The sequence below is a fragment of the Lissotriton helveticus genome, chromosome 8 (genome assembly GCF_964261635.1).
Source record: "Lissotriton helveticus chromosome 8, aLisHel1.1, whole genome shotgun sequence".
Lineage (NCBI taxonomy): Eukaryota > Metazoa > Chordata > Amphibia > Caudata > Salamandridae > Lissotriton > Lissotriton helveticus.
The window spans coordinates 1266017770-1266036587 of NC_136069.1; positions in this window are offsets into that span (position 1 = coordinate 1266017770).

Consider the following 18818-nt stretch of genomic DNA (forward strand, 5'->3'; position numbering starts at 1 on the left):
GGAAGAGGAAAGGCTGAGGGGCTTGCCATGTTGTGGCACAGCAGATGTCTCTCAAAGTCAAAGTCAAAGAACAGCTTTATTCGATTGTTGTACAATACAATCATAAAAGCAAAGCATAAAAATAAGGTTACAGTAAACATCTCATAATTGCAAATTTGATTCATCATTGTGCCGGCATTGTCTAATCCCCATAGACTTCAAAATAGGGAGAATCCACACTTTCCTTATTAGACAATAAAAACTACAAAAAAGAACATGAATGGTAGTTTGTTTGGAAGAATTGTCGCAGGGACACAGAATCATTGTTTGGTGACCAATCATTCATAGTGGGAAAACTTACAATTCTATGCAATATTCCCAACCTGAATCTTGTTATTAGAAATCTGTCGTAGGCTCCAAGAACAATCGCTAAATATGGCTGGATGCTAAAAACTCTTAAAATAAGTTGAATATCAAGTGCGGTGGGTTTCAGAATCTCGGTAGCCAATCGTGACATGTCCAACATCATGAAGCCTTCCTTTTTCAGGTCTTTTCTACGTACCTTTCTCATGGTAGTTGGTTCGGTAAAGTACTCAGGGTGGCCTAGGTTCTGCATAAAATCACGGATGTATCTGACCCAAGGAATCTTTAAAACCTTTTCCATCTTCAATATATCATTTAAATATCTCCATTTAATTTAGTCTCCTCCTTGGCCCATACCCAATGCCATAAAAGACCCGGCTCAAGTTTTATAAAATCTGACAAGTGTGATAAACCCAGTTCACCGAGACAAACAAATGACGAGGTACTTTTTAGGTACTGATAAAATGTACCTCAAGAAATTGTTTTTTCACAATCTGAAGTATTTGAGTATTTGCCAGACCCCACACCCCTGTTCCATACGTGGCCGTTGGGATACATTTTGCGTGATAAATTTGCAAAAGCCCCACAGGGGGTTTTCTCCCTAGTTTTTTTGAGAACGGGCAAGTGCGGTAATAGTTCTTAGGAAGGCTAACTTTTTTGATAAAATGGCCTGGGTCCACAGGTCATCCTCGTGAAATAATATTCCTAGATACGAGAATGTCTTAGTTGCCTCTATTTTTTTTCCATTCATGAACATATCCCGACACTTTCGGCTCCCTCTGCCACATCTCATGACAAACATCTTAGAAGTATTCACCAGGAGTCCTAAGTTATTCATACAATCGGTAAATCCATTTAAGACCTTTTGTAAACCTAATTGTGTCCGTGACAATAGCACCGAGTTGACGGCATAAAGAAGGGCAGGAATCAGGCGCCCATTTACCTGAGGGTAGTCATTCTGTTCCATGACCAATGCCACTTCCAGACCATTTATATAAAGATTAAAAAGAAAGGGGACCAAGAAGACACACCCTTTCCTGAACCCCTTGCAATTGGGATTGGGGCGGTACAACCGCCACTGATGTCAAATCGTACTCTTGTCTTATAGTTACAATAAAACGTCTCAAAAAATGGATGATTTGTGGATCTACACCTATATTATCTAAAATCTCTCAGAGTTTAGCGTGTCTAACTTTATCGAAGGCAGCGGTGAGATCTACAAAAACTAAAAATAGTCCACCTTCTTTTACTCTTGTGTATTTTTCCACCAATAGGGCTAAATTTAAGCCCTGCTCAATAGTTCCCACACCTTCCCGAAAACCAAATTGAAGATCTGAAAGTACATTGTTGTCCTGTGCCAATCATTTAGGTGTGCTAAAATTATGCGGCCCACCACTTTGGTCGGTGAGTCCAGCAGCGAGATTGGTCTGTAGCATCCAGGGTCCTGACGGTTACCCTTTTTAAAAATGGGGACGATAATTGACTCTACCCAGGTAGGCAAAAAACATACCGAGCAGCTTGCATTAACTACCTGTGTGACCACTGGTCCTCATAAGTCCATATAAGTTTTGAATAGATCTACTGGGACACTGTCAGGACCTGGGGCTTTTCCTCCTAATGAAACTGAAATGGCCCTTCTCACCTCCTCCAATGTAAATTGGAGGTTGAAGTATTGTGTGTTATTGGCTGACAACATTTCATCTAAGTTATTATTAGAGTTACCTTCCCCATTAAAGACCCTGGTGAAATGTTGGATCCACTGATCCTCTGTAATAGCAATCTCTATTGTCGGGCCCTCTTCCGGCTTTAGAAAAGGAGCTTTGACTGCTTTCCAGAAAGCGCTGCTATCTCGGTTTAAGGCAGCCATATGAAGTGAGTCCCACACTTCATTTCTCAAGATGATTTTCCTTTCCTTGATTGCTGATTCGTACATCCCTCTAGCATGTCTTATAACATCCTGATTTTTAGGATTAGTATGGAGGGCGTTTTTTAAAGTTTGAATAAGTTTTGGTACACTTCGAGTTGAACCATCCAGATGAATTAACTTTGCTTGATTTCTGTACATGTAGGACCTCCCTCACCAAGCTGGATATAAATGAAAAAGAATCTAGTATATTTGTGGGAGTTGATGTGTCGTTCAGACAGACTTCAAGAGTGTTTTTACAGTTAACTAGCACCTGTTTGATAGCGCATTCAGGATCAACCATGGATCATTTCAACGTACAACCATTGTGTTTGCCAAGAGCAATTGTGTCTAAAATCTGGTCACTTTTATTACTATTATTTGGGTGATTCAACCCCAAAGTGACTGTCAGACATAGTGGAAAATGATCACTCAGGGAGATATCATCAATGAGAAAAGAACGGATTGTCAAAGCATAATTTTTTGACATAAGAATAAAATCTATAGTAGAACACAGACCCCTACCATTAAAAGTATGACCCAATTTAGCAGGATTTGGGCACATATCGTTTACAAACCCTAGATCTAGAAGACACAACATCTCGTTAAATATCTCCCCCTGACTAGAATTACAAAAATGGGTACTGCTAAGCTCCTCTTCAGCTTCACAACCACAGATATTACCTACAGTATGAGTACATAAAACACAATTAAAATCCCCTCCAAGGATAACAACCGTTTCTTTAGCAGATTTTGACAGTAAAGATTGTATATCACTGCATAGCTTTTTAATACCGTATTCTATGCTAAGGACTAGGATATTGTTATAAAAGTTAATCAAGATCAGACAGTGCTTACTGTCTGTTTCAATTCTGATTAGCTGATAATAGATGTCCTCAATATAAAGGTCAGCCTGAACATTTAAACTATTGGATATGTAGGTACTATGCCTACCTTTAAGTCTTCCTCTCTGTCCTCCAATTGCCATAGTATGTAAAGTTTTAAAACCATTAATGTGAATCGCATCTCCAGCCCATGTATCTTGAAAACAAAGGAGATCAAGGTTTAGTAGAAGCTCGCACCAAATGGCTCACTCAGCTTTGAGCGCAAGCCAGCAACATTCCAGGACACCAAATTACAAAGAGCTTTCTCGTTAGAAGCGGTTGAACAGTTGCACAATGTGGGTGTCGTTTCCGGGATATCAACGGTATCCGATACTTGTACTGACAATATTTGAGGGGATTTCACACTAGCATCTTCCTGGTTCTTAATGGTGGATCTCATACAGGCTTTGTGTGGTGCTGACTCGCTATTTAACATATCTAAGGTAGGATATCCTGGGATAGCATTCTCTGGTAATGATAACTTTGGGTCAAAAAGTCAATCGATATCTTCTAAGGAATTAAGGATTTCATAATGATTATTTATTGGTACCTCATAGGAATTTTGCCTGTTCTTTAGGGGTAACCTTCCTCCCTGATCACCATATAAGACAGTGGAGGGTTGATAAAAAGAACCCCAATGGTAAGATGTTAATGCCATTTGGATCAACCCGCCTATTCCCTGCCCTGCAAAAATAAGCTCAACCAAACTGGGAGACCCAAACGTTAAAATGACACAATCACCTTGTAGGCGCTTTGTGGACCTGCCTAACCATGATACCCTACGGACCATTTTAAACTCTGAAAAGAGAATATTCTTTAGCCCAGTTCTAGAGCTCACTAAATAGACTGCTTTATTACGTAGTGTAGACCAGTGTTCAGGCTCATTTGAAGCTAGGGGTGGGACATTTGCTAAAACAACAGTATATGGGGTTGCTTCTGGAGGTAGATTTAAAGTCAAATTGTTAGGAAAACCATTAGCTACCCTATGTTTGGCACCCTGCACGTGTGACTCGCCTGTGTACCTTGACACAGCCCTGTCTCTAGGAGTTAGCCTATGATTTGTTAAAGATGGATGCTGAATGTGTGAAGTGGGACGAGATTTCCCTTCTAAATGTGGGGCACTATTATATGCTAAATCAGTTGTAATAGAAGAGACAGGTTGAATACTAAGACAGTGTTCATTGATTATAAGACTATCCCTTACATTACTCAAAGTCCTCGTCGGCAGGGGCATGGGCCGAGTGGCTGCGCCCCCGCAATTACATGTAACAGGATTAACTGGGCGTGTTTCTGTGCTAATTTGCTCTATCTTATTCATCCTGTCTTCTATTTGGCACAATTTCTGCAGTAAAGGGTCTAGTAGAGTATATATCATTAGTTCTATCCTTTTACATATATTGTCCTCACTTGTCCATGGTGTGCTCGTATTAGTAATGGTAGTAGTAGCCACGGGTAGTGAAGTAGTAGTAGGTATGTCACAGCTACCGGGGGTACCAACATATCCTTCAGGTTTACGACCTGGTCGCTTTGATTTCGGAGCCTGTGTTTTTTTCTTCCTAGTGACGGGATCCTGTCCTTTAATTAAGCTTGCCTTCTGCCCTCTAGTACTTATTCCATGCTTACACGCTATATGCGGTTAATCATTAATAGGCTTTGCTATGGGGTTAGTTTCATCAGTTTGCAAATCATTAGGCATTGCACCTGGAGAATTTGGGGCCCGGTTTACCAAGCCACTGACTAAGCCAGGGAGCTGGAAGAGCTGAGATTGAGGCTTCAGAGACAGACGACGTTCTGTAAGCTCTATCTCATGCATGAGAGCAGATTTTGGTCAGACAAGAAAGGCATCAAGAGTCCCTACCACCCCTGTTCCCACCCCTGACTTACGCCTACTCATAATCTACTGATATTAAAACGGGAATTAAAAATTCAGATAGCTAATCAAACAATACCTCTAGCTCATATGTACAAGTGGACAGATCAAATGATCCGTAGCCAGTCCACAAATGTCAATAACTTGGCCCAGCCCAGCCTCCGTCGAGCTATGACGGGCACAGACGGGCCTGCCCTTAGCCTGAGCTTGGCCCGTGCCACAGAGGGAGAGGCTGCGCTTTGTAGCGTGGTGGAGACTCCTTCCCCTCACCTGTGGCCTTGGGAGTGAGGGCTGGTATGCCTCGCGTTGCACCCTGGGACTCGTAGTTCCATCAGGGAAGATGATGATCCTGATGTTAGCCTTGGAATGAGTCTTTAGCAGGCAAGGTGTAACACCCTGGTCTTAAGCTCCCGCCAGGGTGTATCAGCAGGGAGTATGAAAAATGGAAACCAACAGACCCCCTTCACTTCAAGAGCACCCCCTGCTTCTTTTAAGCTAGTTGTTTCTTTTAATGCGGAAACATTGCTTCAAACCCTCCAACTACGAGTGCCAGAAAGCAACTGATGAAATGTGGAGCTCAAGAACTGGCCTGTTGGCCTGCTGATGAGAAACAGCCACTGACACAGCCGAGCGCAGGATCCGGGGGTTCACAGCCAAACTCCTTACCCCCGCGTCACGTGCCACTCCAGGAAGCAGTCCAGGGGCATCACACCACACAGAGAAGGTTGAGCGAGGAGCTCAGGTAGAGAGAGTAATAAACTTGTAATTTTGCTAATCACTTCGTGGCCCCTTCTGTATCTTCAGAATATTGCCAAGCGTTCGTATCACAAAGGAGTTTAAACACACCACAAAATCCAGCTAACCATTTGTTAGCATGAGGAATGGGTTAATAGCTATTAAACGTCCGATCCAGGCGTAAAGAATGAACGGACCACTTAGAAATAAACATATATACTGCCAAATGATTGGCTGTAACCCCCTGCCTAAAAGAAGGTTATGCATGATGATCCCCTTAAATCCAATTTCCGCAGAACCCGCTAGACATTGATAGTGTTTCTTGTGCGTGTACACTGGATGTACAACAGGGATGTATTCAGAATGCAAAACTGAGGAATCGGTATTGCAGATGTTTTACTGTCGGTCTGGCTCCACACTAAAGTCAGCACCTGTAGCTCTCGGAGAGGCGATGCGTGATAGTGGAAAGAGAAACAAATACATTACCTGCTTTATCACTGCAATTTATGGCTAAAATGGCGGTGTGGCTCGAGTCCCGTTGCTATAGGGACCTCTCCTCCCGGATCCTTGCAGGGGCTGCTGGTGCCTCGGTTCACCGGGTCCCTCCCTCCGTGCGCTTCTGCTCACAACTGGGGCAGGCTCTTCCGCAGCTCCCTCCGTTGAATATGGCGGAGACCAGGGCGGGGGAGGACAGCGAGCAGGAGGAAGAGCCAGCAGAGACGGCTTTTGCTGTTGCTTGCTCCCTGGGGCCAGGCAGGGATGCCCTGGTTCCTGTGGTCGAAGACTTGCAGGTGAGGAGTGTGTAGACAGTGCAACACAAAGAAGCCACCCTAAAGGAGGTCCAGAAGGCCGACAACTATATTAAAGGACAGCAGGGTGAGGAGTTTAAGACAACTCATAACACAGAATTATGGTAGACTTGATCCATTTAGATAGAATTGAAGTTGAAGAACAAGATCCTTTATTTGGTAAACCAAAGTTAGCTAATAGAGCATCTACCCTATGAAATAGAGCAATTCTGCTCAAATTGATATAAAGTGTTCTATGCAAATCCAGTGTATGAAGAGCCTCCTCATCAGCAGAGGAACGCTCCAGAAAGATAGTGGAAGAACAACGTCCTAGGAACAGTGAAAAGATGAGGGAACTTTAGGTAATAAAGAAGGGCTGGGCCCGAGGACCACCATGTTTGAAAAAAAAACGAATAAAAGATAACAATGACAGATGTTGTGGCGGAAGAAAGATGGCGGCTGCATGAGCACTCTGTGAAGTCGTTCTCCCTGCCGTGGTGATTGTCTGTACTTTGTTTTGAGAAAAAGACTCTAATGGAAAACGGGCAAAATGCTCTTAACTCACCCGTAGCTACGCCGGCGGATTTCTGGATTTACTGATTGCCTGTCGGAAAACTGATGAAGTTGCTGACTATCAGAGTCCTGACGACCCGAGCTGTGTGGACGTTCTTTTAGGCAGCGGCTGGAGTCAAGAGGGAAGTACTTCGGAGATTCGGGGAAGCTAACTGACACTTTTTCTCTACGGAAAGGCTGCCAGAGATTAGAGCAGCAGAGGCGGGTTGCAACATTGTAGCCACAAAGTCAAGGTTGCCGGACTGTGAAAAGTGCAACATTGCTGGTGAAGGTGAAATCCGTGGGGAAAGACATCGGTGCTCCCGTAGGAGCTAAAGGAATATCCACGACTCGGCATGTGACTGCTGAGGGGAAAAGTCTGACTGACCCAGAGCGACATACGTTGTGCGGAGCGGATTGAAGACTGGGCTAACAATGAGAAATTGGCAGGGGAACAGCCCTTCAACGAAATGGCCACCAGACCAAAACACCCGACTGTACCTGGAATGTTTTCTGGCCTGGAATCTGCAAATACCCTGGTAAAGAAAACAAATAAAGGTAAAAACAATTCTATATCAAAAACAGATGTGGACAGTTCTAATAAATTGGTTTCATTGGGAGGGGTGCTGACTAATGGTGGTTACAGCACAGGAGAGACTTCCCCAGAGGAGGCAGAGCCAGTTAAACCTGCCTTATCTGCAGAAATACCTGGGGAAAAACTATATCGTGGACTATAGGAGGAGATGCTAAAAAGTGATATCAATATTCAACAAGAAACTACGAATACAGTTAATATTGTGCAAGCCATAGATGAAACCCCCGCGCACAGGCCATAAAGGGAAAATACGTGGCCAGTATTCAGGGAGATGGCAAGACTCTAGTGACTCCAGACCTTGATAAATTTTACTCTCTGACAGACGAATCTGGCCTGTCCAACACCAGCGAGAAGGATGGAACTGATGATGACTTTGCTGGGGGGGATAGTGGCAGCCCTTCCTTGAAGTTGACACACAAATACGCTTACCTGTTCGCACCAAGAAGAGGAGCACAAGAGGGTCAGACAAAGAGAAGGGCTTTACATCAGACTATAGTCAATCAAGCAAGCTAAAACGGGACTACTCCGCCACTCAATTTGAGAGGGGATTTAAAGACGGGTTTAGAGATCAAGCGAACGTTTTAGAATATTCAATAGAGACTAAAGATGCTATGGGGTCTCAAACACCACACCCTTCTATGGGGCTAATATACACAACACTGAAACAAATGCAAACCAAGGCACATCATGAACTTAAAAGGGCCCATCTGGCTACTAAAAAATTGCAAGGAGCTGTGCGCAAAGTTAATAAAACCTGTACGGAAATCTCAGAGCGCTCCTCGATTTTAGAAGAAAGGATCATACAACTAGAGGCCAGCACGGAAATATCTGGACAACAGACATCGACTAATGAAAGCAGGATGACTGACGGACTATGGAAGCTGGAGGACTTTGAAAATAGACAAGGCCGCAATAACCTCCGATTACTTGTGATTGCAGAAAAAGCTGAAGTTGACGATATTCGTGGATTCGTTTTAAGGTTACTCAAGGAAGGCTTCCCCGACCTTGCTCATTGGAATTGGGATTCCAAGGTGCAGAGGGTGCATCGGTTCCCCCTGATGCTCAAGAAGAGGCCTGGGCAAGATGAGAAACAGAGAGCCATCCTTATATTTTTTGGTAACTTTCTTCTTCGTCAAGCCATATTTGAGAAAGCCAGGCCCAACGCACAGAGGGTGGGTGAGGGACATTCCTTCTTTGTTCGGCCGGACGTTTGCCACACAATGGTGGAGAGGAGATGGAGGCCCCGATTGCTTATCACACCGTTCCAGAAGTTGGGCTACGAAGTCTTCTTACTGAACCCTGCTAGGCTCAAAGTCATTTGTAACGGTACAACAAGAGTATTCTCATCGGACATTCAAGATCAGAAGTTCCTGATGAACTTTCCAAGAAATAAGTTCGGAAAATTATATTGAAAAATTGATATGTCTTGCTTTTTTCATTTTTTCTTTCTCATGCTTTGTCTTTTTCTCTACACATGCGTTTTTCTTTTTTTGGCAGGGAGCGGCTAGGGGGCACAATACATGCAGGAGGCATCACAAGGGTCTTTGGACCTTTTTTGCACTTTTGAAGGGGAGGGGGATGGGGGGATAGCAGAAACCAAGGGGAGGAAGGGATGAATTCTTGCACTGAAATGATTACTTGGCACTGGAGTTTGGTATGTCTTGTATGGCGCTGCTTCATGTTTTGGAACTGTTGTTTATGTTTGCAATGAGGAAACTTAGAATCGCATCTATTATTATTTGCGGGCTAAACAATCCCCAAAAAAGAAGAAGAATTAGTCTCAATGATCAATTCTTGAAGGCAGATATTTTTTGCTTTCAAGAGACACATATTGAGGGGTGCAGGAAGGGGGTTTTAGAGATGGTGGGAATATCAACTTATTGCTACCATCACACAGGAAACTCGGACAAGAGGAGTGGCGGTACGGGAAGGAAAGCGAATCAGCAGTTTTCCGCGCTCACTGGTAGATAAAATGGGTAGATGGGTGATATTGCAATTCTGTCTTGGTAACAAAATCTTTACTCTCTGCTTAGTATATGGGTCAGTGCTTGATGATCCTGCATTATTTGAATAGCTGAATGTCGAGCTTGTGGGGATATGAATATTAACATGAGTTGTCGGGCTGCAACCCACAGAGGGATGACGTACCAAGGTTGTAAACCCAGAGTTTTTAAATCACTGTCACAGCTTAAGTCCCTGCATGGGCTAGTAGATGTATGGGCGGCACAGAAGGGGAGTGATGTTGGCTTTACGTACTTTTCTGCAACATACCAAGTGCACGCAAGATTGGATTCATTTTTTGTGTCGTAGGAGCTTTTACATGGGTGTTCGATAAGCAAATATCCCGAAGTTATGTCGGATCACAACCCTTTGGTGATTGAAATAAATATGGGGCTTCAATCCTCTGAGACACGTTGGACATTTAATATGTCTTTATTAAGTGAAGAGGGGTATTCACAGCAAATGGAGGAGTGGATGCCTAGGTTTATTGAAGAGAATTTAGGGAGCACCGATATTAGTATTGCGTGTGATACATTAAAAGCAGGGGTCAGGGGAGAAACATCAAGGTATGGTTAGGAGGCACAAAGGAAGGATAAAGCCATGTTACAGACCTTGTATGAGGATCTGGGGAAGACAGAAGCTGAACTGAAAGAGGTATTGTCAGTAGGGGCAGATGCGGAGGCAGCCCAAGTAAAGATGACTATCGCTAGATCTGCTATTACTGAGATAATTCTTTAAAAAGTGGCCTATAAGTACACAGCTTGGCTGAGCAAGGTCTACGAGAATAGTGGGAGGGTGGGTCATTTATTAGCTGTATGTACCTGGGAAATGGCGGTACAAACCCGGATTAGAGAAATTAGAGATCCCAATGAGGGTATGGTAAGCGAGCCTGATGCTATCCTCACTGCATTTAAAAATTTCTATCAAAGATTATACACTGAAGACGTTCGGGTTGGGGACCAAGAAATTGAAGCTTATTTAAGGGGGACATTTCTTGAACAGCTATCTCTAGAGCAGAGAGATATCTTAAATGAGCCATCTACAATAGACGAAATAACTGAAGCTATTGACTCCCTTCCATTAGGCAAAGCCGTGGGATCCGATCTTATACCTGGGGAATTTTATAAAAAATGTAAGACACAGATGGTGACACTTATGTTGGAGGTTTTTCACAGAGCACAACTTGATTTGCTGGCCCCTGATTCGTGGAAAAACGCTAACATTATCGTCTTCCCAAAAAAGGCAAATCCATAAAAGAACTGGGATCGTACCGGCCAATCATGCTGGTTAATAGCGATGTAAAAATCTATTAAAAAATTCTGGCAAATAGGCTAGCTGTAGTTATCAAGAAGCTAGTTTCTCCTTTTCAACATGGGTTTGTCCCGGGAAGGGGCACAACTGAACATATTAGCCGCATAATCACATTGTTTGACTATACAAAGGTTTCAGGAGACCCTATGGCCGTAATACTACTCGACGCCAAAAAAGTGTTCGATAGGGACTCCTGGCCCTTTTTATGCACAATTATGGAAAAGAATGGTCTGGGTAAGGGGTTTATCAGAGCCATCAGATGTATGTATCAGGAACCCACGCATGAGTAGCTATGATGGGTCTCATATCTGAAGCAATCAAAATTATTCGTGGTACACATGAAGGGTGCCCCTGCTCCCCGCTATTATTTGCATTGTATATTGATCCTTTGATTAGAAAAATAGCGGAGAATAACAAGATACAGGCCATTCAATCTAGCGGCGGAGACACCAAGATTTTAGCATACGCAGATGATCTTGCTATAATAACGGCTAACCCACTTGAGGCTATCAATTAGGTAGAAAGGGAGTCCAAAGATTTGGGCAAAATTTCAGGATATTATCTTAATGAGAAATAAGATGATTATTCTTAAAAAATCTAGAACAGCTCTGAATGATACACGAGTAGTCGGGAATGCTAGATATCTTGGAGTTGAGATCTCTGCCAACGTCGATGAAATTGTGCAAATTAACCTGGAGCCTCTACTACAAAAAACTAAAGCAGATTTAATAGAATGAACTGCTTACACCTTACACTCGTAGGTAGGTGTAATGTTATTAAGATGTTAATTTTGCCCCAAATCTTATATATTTTTAGAGCTATTCCAGTTGAAATAAATACGTGTGTTTTTCGGCTTTTAATCAAACAATCTCAAGATTCCTGTGGGCCTGGAAACGCCCCGTAGAGCACTAAAATATATAACTCTACCCAGAGACGGGGGGGTGGTCTGTTCCCAACCTCCAGATTTACTACTGGGCATCAGCTTTACAACATATGGCTAAACTACTGGGAAAAGAGATGGCAGAAACAGTGGAAGCACCATACACTTCTATATACAGGTTAGTATTAGGGGCGGAAGCAGATAGCATTACGCCACAATGTGGCACTATCCAATCCATTCAAACCATCCCCTTCAGAGAACTTACCCACAACAACAGATCCGTAAATAGAGATAATCTCACAAATATCAACATAGAGCAAGCTACCTTAACACACTCTACTAACAAGATGAAGTGCGCACTCATTAATTGCAGATCTGCTAGCAAACATGCTCCTGACATATTCAACGTCATTCTAGAGAATGATTTAGACCTCATCATCTTTACCGAAACATGGTTAAATAGCTCCATCCTTGATCTCTTGGTTCCTCCTAGTCACGATCTAATCCGCCTAGACAGAAAAGTGGCACCCGGAGGTGGGTTAGCCTGCATCTATCGTAACACAATCTCAGTCAAGCAAGCAGACTCCATCGCACTAACCGCCTACAAATATCTCTGCATCAATATCTGTGATGATAAGCGCCTCACCAGCAAGCTTAATTTAATCTACCACCCCCGAGGGATAATCTGACTTAGAACGTTAAGGAACTCATACAAAAGGAAGATTCTAAAGACAAAGGCAGACTTTTTTAGAACCCAGTTGAACCAAGCATTCAACCGTCCCAAAAAACTCTTCGAAATTGTCAAGCAAAAAACTCGACATCCAATCTAAGAAGGCCCTAACACAACCTCTGGCCAAGGATGCTAACGGTTATTCATAATTCAAGGTCCTCATCATTTCTCCAGGGGAAGTCACAGCAAACAACGCCTCCTGAAACTCCTTGACGCCAATCTCTGAACAAAAAAAGTATAACACTCTTCTGGTAATCAATCCGTCCAATCACTTTTCCGACCCCCTTCCTCCTGCCCTTTTCAAAATGATAAAAACATCCATACTACCATTATGGACAAAAATTGTAAACGCCTCCCTGAGGCAAGGCTCCATACCAGACTACCTTAAAATAGGGCAGGTTACGCCTATACTAAAGAAATCCGACGTCATCCCATCAGATCTCAACAATTACCGCCCTATATCTAATATCCCCACTTTGGTGAAACTGCTGGAGAAATGTGTTCAAATACAATTATGCAACCATATTGAGAACTAGAACCTTTAAGACATTCACCAATCTGGTTTCCCTCAAGGTCACAGCACAGAATCTGCTCTCACACACATATTAGATAACATACTAATAATGCTAGACCACAACGAATCCTGCCTAATGATACTGCTTGACCTATCCTCCGCCTTTGACACGGTTAAACATGACACCTACTGTCACTATTAGAAGGAAGGATGGGCCTCTCAGGCACAGTGTTACAATGGTTCTCCTCCTTTCTTAATAACAGGACTCAAAGAATCAAGATGAAGAATGCACTCTCCATCCGGGGTTGACATAGGTATTCCCCAGGGATCAGCCCTTTCACCTATTCTTTTCAACCTACTAATGTAACCCCTGTTGAACGCATTAAAATCAGCGAATATCTTATATCACCTGTATGCAGATGACACCCAACTGTATTTGAAAATCTCCACTCCAGAAGACTTCATCTCTCTCAACTCTATTCTTCTGAACACGCAAAGCTGGCTCATGAACAACCGCCTCATGCTCAATAAAACAAAACAGAATTCATTCTCATCTCCCCACCCAATCACACACCAAAGATAGAGCAATGGTTGAAACACCTAACAGCCATGGACTGGGCACCCCTCATCATTGATTCAGCGAAATCCCTGGAAGCCACCATAGACAAACACCTGAATATGCAGTCACACATCACTAAGACTACCAAAGGAGCCAATCACCAGATGAGCTTACTTAGGAAACTTAAACCCTTCCTCCCTCAGACTGACTTCAAAATGGCAGTGCAAGCCTTAGTAGTATCAAGATTAGACTATAGAAGCACCACTCTCTGTGGTCTCCCCAGATACAAGCTGGCTCCGCTGAGGGCCTCACTTAACGCTGCAGCAAGATTGGTATCAGGATATAAAAGAAATAGCCACATTTCCCCGTCCTTGAAAACTCTGAATTGGCTGCAATATGAGGCAAGAATACAACTAAAGGTTGCTTGCATGACCCATAAAGCACTTTATAATAACACACCCAGTTATCTAGCCATAAAGCTTAAATGATCCGGAGGTTGCAGACAACTAAGAAGCGCTAATTCTTTACTTCTGAAACCACAATCCTTTCATAAAAAGAGAACTTGTTGCAGAGCCTTTTCAGGGTTCGCTCCAAAGATTGAGAACTTTACCTCCAGTGGTCCGTGGAATCTCTTCCTTTACCGCCTTCAAAAAAGAGGTACAAATACTCCTATTGAACAAATTTACATCCTAAGACGATACGATCCTCATATGACTGGTTACCTCATGTGGATTGTAAGAGCTCATTATATGTTCGTTTATTTCCACAATACTGACCTAAGGTGTAATAACCGGTTAAATTGTAATGTGCTGTTGACCTCTATGATTATCTTGTGTCATCCACTGGTCACCTATGTTATCTTTTACCTGTTATCTCATACTTCTTACCTCTTTTGTGAGTAATGACAAATATCAAACACATGTATACTACCTCATTTCCTATGTCTTTAACTATATACTGTAAAGCGCTCAGATACCCTTGCGGGTCACGTTCGCGCTATATAAAACTTTATAAATAAATAGATGAATAAATATGGCTGTCTTATGCGTCACATTGATTTTGCCTATTTAAATAGAGTGAAATTTAAAATTATGCTGGGAGTATTTAAGATTTTGACTGCAGTTTGGAAGAAACTCAAAATAGGTAGGATACACAGATATACTCCTCTGTCGGATAATTATCTTTTGCCGAAAATTTTCCGAAATGTATATATGGAAATCTGGCTGAACAAGGGCATAATATTAATTTCTTTAAATTTTTACCAGTGGGGGACTATTTATCTAAGAAGGCAATCAAGGGGCTTAGAGTTCCCTTACTGGATATGATATTAGGGGCCCCTTCACCAATATCTGAATATTAGTAGTGCTGCATGAACTGCTTTTGCAGAATAGTGGAGAAACAGAGCATGGCCTGCTATCAGATCTCAGCAATACCCTCATTACCCTGTAGTGAGACACTTTACAGAGTACCACCTTTCAAATAGCATGCTACTAACATACTTTGCGATTGAGCAGATTGAGTACAACAGAAGGAGGGCAATAGAGAGCTCCTACTGAGGAAGCGAGAATCATGGCACATCATTAATTTACAAACCAAATACCCTTGGAGCCACAATCAAGATGAAGAATTATGTGTACATCTTCATGAACATTGAATTATACATCCATCCTTGAGGCAGCTAGGGAGACTCAGATGTACAATAGAATACGATACGTAGTCGTAAGATTTAGTTGCGTATGAGTTGACCACATAAGTAATCTGTTTGAAATTTACATAAGAATAGTTTTATAATCTTAACCATGACACTAGTATATAGTTTTTCTTTTTTTTTTAAACCACAGGAAGAAAGGAAGGGGCTGACTGCAGTGTGGACTCATCTTTCTCCCCTACCCTTTTCTTCGACATCACGAAACAGAGTGATGCAGGATGAACAAGTAACAAAATACAGATAAGAGAACCATTTCTTCCTAACACTACAACTCTATATATAGAATATTATGTAGAAGTGAATTTGAGGGTGGTAGGTAATAGCACTTGTATGTGATTTGAATTTCTCATTATTCTTCTTTATTTCACTATGTTTCCCTTATGTTGTTTTAAGTGTGGCTGGTAACTTGGACTTGGACATACTACATCATTGGACATACAGACTCTTATTACAATTTCATGTTTCATCTCACTTACAAATGCTGAACATATGGCACTAAGTCGATAACTGAGGATAATGTTCTCTGGGACAACACTGTACACAGTTTCATCCGGAACAGGTGTGAAAGCAAACAACATGGCACAATGTCATAATTGAAATATGTATGTTCTTTTATTAATACTGGTAATATCTTTGGCCAAGACTTTTAATCCGGAACAGATACAAATGTGTGCAATTAAATATCCAAAAAAGTATTCCTTGCACCCTTGACACTATGTCATATATTGTATACATGTAGATGGAACCCATCAGGTACTCTATCGATTGGGGACATTATGTAACTATAATTGACCATAATCAAGATTCATAACAGTTTGTTATCTGTAAAATACAATAAGCATTCACCTTATTTGTATGTAATCAGCACCATTCCAGTATGGCCGCTGTGTTAACGTATAATGCATTACAGCCTGCAGGAAGTCAGTCTTCTCTTTATGTACTTTACAATATGTATGCCTGCTTGTCCCTCAAGTCAGTGTGTGAGCAAGCCTGCTGTGTCAGGCGAAAAGCGTTACTGAAAACAAACCAACTGGTGCTGGAAAAACCTCTTTGTGATCGCTTAATTGAGCCTTGTGGAAGAAAAAAATATATACATATATATAAATATATATAACTATATATATATTAGCTGAAAAAAACCAAAGGTTCCAGAGACATTATAGTTAGCCTCTGATTTCCCTCGTACAAAACCAGACAAATTCAGCAGTTATAATTAAATGCGCTAACTATAACACACGCCCCCGCAATGCCCTGCTTATGATATTACATATTACATCACTCATGACATTGTCAGTGACATTACTGATGACATCTCAAATGACATCACTGATAACATCACTGTTGACATCATCCAGTGACGGTAAGTGTTTCTAAAAAGTTTATGAGTGTTAAATATAAATATATACACCAAGGTGTATTGATGAATCAGTGGGTGTATGATTGCCTGGATTGATGATTTAGTGGGTGCGTGACTGACTGTGTAAGTGAGGGATTATATGTGTCTCAGTGAATGTATGGGTAAGTGACAAGGTTTTGTGAATGTCTGTATCAGTCTGTCAGTTGGTGTGTAAGTGGCTGTATGGATTGACGAGTGTGTCTGTAAGGGGCTGTATGGGTGAGTGAGTGTGCATATGACTGTGTCAGTGAGTGAATGAATGTGTCAGCGGTATATGGGTGAGTAAGTGCATATGTGAAAGACAGTATAGGTGAGAGTTGGAATATATAAGTTACTAAATGTGTGAGTGACGTATTGTGAACATGGCTGTATGGGTGAGTGTGTGCTTGTGTCAGTGTTTGTATAGGTAAGTAAAGTCCACATTTGTAAAGCGCACAATCACCCGTAAGGGTCTCTAGGCGCTGGGGGCCGTCGGGGAGATTAAGCGAGCTATTGCCCAGAGTCACATGGTGCTGGGCTAACCTGCCGCCGGAGCCGGGGATCGAACCGTGGTCCCCAGATTCCAGCGTCAGTCGCCCTGGCCGCGGCGCCACACCTCTCCGTGTTAGTATCTGTCTGAATAAGTGAGTTGGTGTGTGTATAACTGTATAGGTGAGTAAGTGGCTGTGTGGTTGACTCTATGGGTGAGTGAGTAGATGTGTGAGTAGCTCTTGGGTGACTGAGAGTGTGTAAGTGGCTGTATGGGTGTACAAGTGGATTTATCAGGGGCTGTATTAGTGAGTGAGTAGATGTATTAGTGCCTGCATGGGTGACTGAGTAGATGTGTGTGTAGACCTATGAATCAGTGAGTGGGTGTGTAAGTACTGGTATGGCTGTGTCAAAGGTTTTGAGAATGGTAGTGTGGAAGTTGGACTGGGTAAATGAAAGGTTATATTGTGGTATGAGTGGGTATGTGAGAGATTCTGTGGATGATGTCATCAGTGATGTCACTGACCATGTCATGAGCAATGTAATATGTGAGGTCATAAGCATTGCGGGTTATATTTTTCTCAGCTAACTATAACTGCTGAATTTCTCTGGTTTTATACGAGTGAAACTTGAGCCTAACTATAATGTCTCTGTAACCTTTGTTTTTTCAGTGAATTTCTAAGGTTTTTTGTATACCATTTGCTAACTATAATGTCCCTGTAACCTTTGTTTTTTTCAGTGAATTTCTAAGGTTTTTTAAAATGCTAATTCCTAAATATAACGTCCTTGTTACCTTTGTTTTTTTCAGTGAATCTCTATGGTTTTTAAAGTAGAAGTCAGGTTTGCAGAGTAGTGAAGAAAGGGGGCGGGGACTCCGACCAGCTCTCAGGAATTCCGCTGTGTACGACTTACAGGAAGTACCAGGAGGGCTTCTTGACCCCCAAGGTTGATCTGGAGCCAAGGGGACTCCAACCCCCAACTAGTAGTGCCTTAGGAGGCATGTATACAGAGTGGTGGAGAAAGGAGGCATGCCCTCTGATAAGTTCTCAGCTATACTGCTATGTGGGACTTACTGGAGGTAACAGGAGGGGTAGTTGGCGTCCAATTACCTCCAGTAAGTCGCATACAGCAGGAGTGCTGTGATCTGATAGTAGGCTATGCCCCCTTTCTCCACCCAGAACACTACTAGTAGGGCGATGAAGTCCCTTAGCTAGTGAGTGTCCTTGGGGGCCAACTACCCCTCCTATTATCTCCAGTAAGTCCCAATTAGCAGGATTGCTGAGATCTGATAGCAGGCCACACTCAGTTTTTCCACCATTCTGCAAAAGCAGTTTGTGCAGTTCATGCGGCACTACTAGTAGGGGGATGAAGTCCCCTTGACTCTTGAAGGTCCCTGGGGGCCAACTAGCCCTCCTGTTACCTCCAGTAAGAACCACACAGCTGGATTGCTGGGAGGTCACCAGAGGTTAAGCCCCCTTTTTCCACCACTCTGCAAAAGTGCCTCCTGGCGCACTGCTGCTTGATGGAAGAAGTCCTCTTTAGTCCTGAGGCCCTCAGGAGGCAAGGGGACATCATCCCCCCA